Here is a 2,500-nt window from a genome sequence, read left to right on the forward strand (position 1 = left end):
GGGCGTTAGGATCAGTGGTTCTGGGGCCGTGGTCCTGAGAAGAGACACAGAACCGGAGGGGTCATTCCATCCTGTGTTCCCCAGGCGTATACGGCACATAATGGGACTATGACAACGGGGACTATGACAACGGGTTCCCTGCTCCATCCCAGGGTTCTAAGTTCCCTGCTCTGTGCCATAGTTCCATGGGTTCTTTATCCAGGGTTTTATTTTTCCAGCTTCCTTTTTCTAGGGTTTAATGTTCCCAGGGTTCTTTGTTCCCCAGCCCTTTATGGCACAAAATGTAAAATGTTGTTGCGCGAACATAATAGGAGGGATATTGTTTATATTATTGATATAAACAACAGAATATTCAACCTGGGAAACACACACACACACAGACACACATCACACACACACACACACATGCACACTCATACTATCACACACACAGACACACACACACTCATACTATCACACACACAGACACACACACACACACGCACACACTCATACTATCACACACACACACACACACACACACACACACACACACACACACTCATATTATCACACACAGAGAGATTTCAGTTAGACCAGCGCTGGTTACAGGATCTGGGCCAGACGCAGAGGGGATGACCTTTAACCTCAGAGAAAACACAACAATCAATCAAAACCCACAGGTGTGCTAGCATCCACACACACACACACACACATACACACACACACACACACACACACACACACACACACACACACTATGGTTCATGGTACTGTGAAGCACTTACCAATACACACACACACACACAGAAATTAGGGCAGATATGTCTTTGTATTAGTGGGGAGAGTCGGTGCTGTTATCATCTGCGTGCATGTGTGTGTGTGTGTGTGTGTGTGTGTGTGTGTGTGTGTGTGTGTGTGTGTGTGTGTGAACACTTATACAGACCTACACAATCCTACAGAAATATGAAAATCTGTTCAAGTCAGCAATTTGACTAAAATAGCAGAGACTATCATGGTGTCATGCCACACACAGAGAGGAGAGAAGGAGAGAGGGATATAAAAGAAAGAGGGAAAGAAGGAGAGAGAGAGATAAAAGAAAGGGGGAAAGAGGGAGAGAAGGAGAGAGAGAGAAATAAAAGAAAGGGGGAAAGAGGGAGAGAAGGAGAGAGAGAGATAAAAGAAAGGGGGAAAGAAGGAGAGAGAGAGATAAAAGAAAGGGGGAAAGAAGGAGAGAGAGAGATAAAAGAAAGGTGGAAAGAGGGAGAGAAGGAGAGAGGTTTAATACTCCTTGATTAAACCACTGACTCATTAAAGTATGTGAAATGTCCAACGCATGAGATTTACACCATTCCATTAATAAGCTCAGCTCCTCCCTCTCCCACTCTGATCATAAGCAGATTCAATCTTCATGCGCCCAGCCACCATTCCATTCCCATGTTACCCGAACATAACCCTGCCACCATTCCCTTCCCTCATCCACCATTCCCTTCCCTTCCCTCATCCACCATTCCCTTCCCCCAGCCACCATTCCCTTCCCTAATCCACCATTCCCTTCCCTAATCTACCAGTCCCTTCCCTCATCTACCATTCCCTTCCCTTATCCACCATTCCCTTCCCTTCCCTCCTCCACCATTCCCTTCCCTAATCTACCATTCCCTTCCCTAATCTACCATTCCCTTCCCTCATCTACCATTCCCTTCCCTAATCTACCAGTCCCTTCCCTCATCTACCATTCCCTTCCCTTATCCACCATTCCCTTCCCTTCCCTCCTCCACCATTCCCTTCCCTAATCTACCATTCCCTTCCCTAATCTACCATTCCCTTCCCTAATCTACCATTCCCTTCCCTCATCTACCATTCCCTTCCCTAATCTACCAGTCCCTTCCCTCATCTACCATTCCCTTCCCTTATCCACCATTCCCTTCCCTTCCCTCATCTACCCTTCCCTTCCCTCATCCACCATTCCATTCCCTTCCCTCTGGGCAGCCTGCAGTGGAAACGCTGCCATCTCCTCCTGCCATCCATAAGGCCTTAGCTCCTTCCTGAACCAGTAGATATGAAACAGAGGCTTCCAGTGCTGGCCCAGTCAACTACATTTCTCTGGATTTCATCCAACAGAAAAAAGCTTCACCCGGGATATAAATAAGTCTTCAAACCCGAAAGCCATTAGTGTGTTAAAGAGATACAAATGACACACACACACACACACACACACACACACACACACACACACACACACACACACACACACACACACACACAAAGAGAGTTAAAGAGATACAAATTATCAACTCTAATCAAATCAAAAGCTCCATAAACCTTTGCTCTAGCCAAGTCATGAATCAAACACAAGCAGTCTTTGATAGATCTATCTTCGGTACAGTAAGACTGATCTGTTTGAGTTACGGTGTCCATGTGTTTATTAAAGTCTGATTTATGGTCAGAGACGTAAGCGTAAGCGCAAGAGGCCGCGCAAGAGGCCGCGCAAGAGCGCAACTTTTCCCGTCTGCCGTGCGTC

Source organism: Sprattus sprattus (genome assembly GCF_963457725.1).
Source record: "Sprattus sprattus genome assembly, chromosome: 19".
Classification (NCBI taxonomy): domain Eukaryota; kingdom Metazoa; phylum Chordata; class Actinopteri; order Clupeiformes; family Clupeidae; genus Sprattus; species Sprattus sprattus.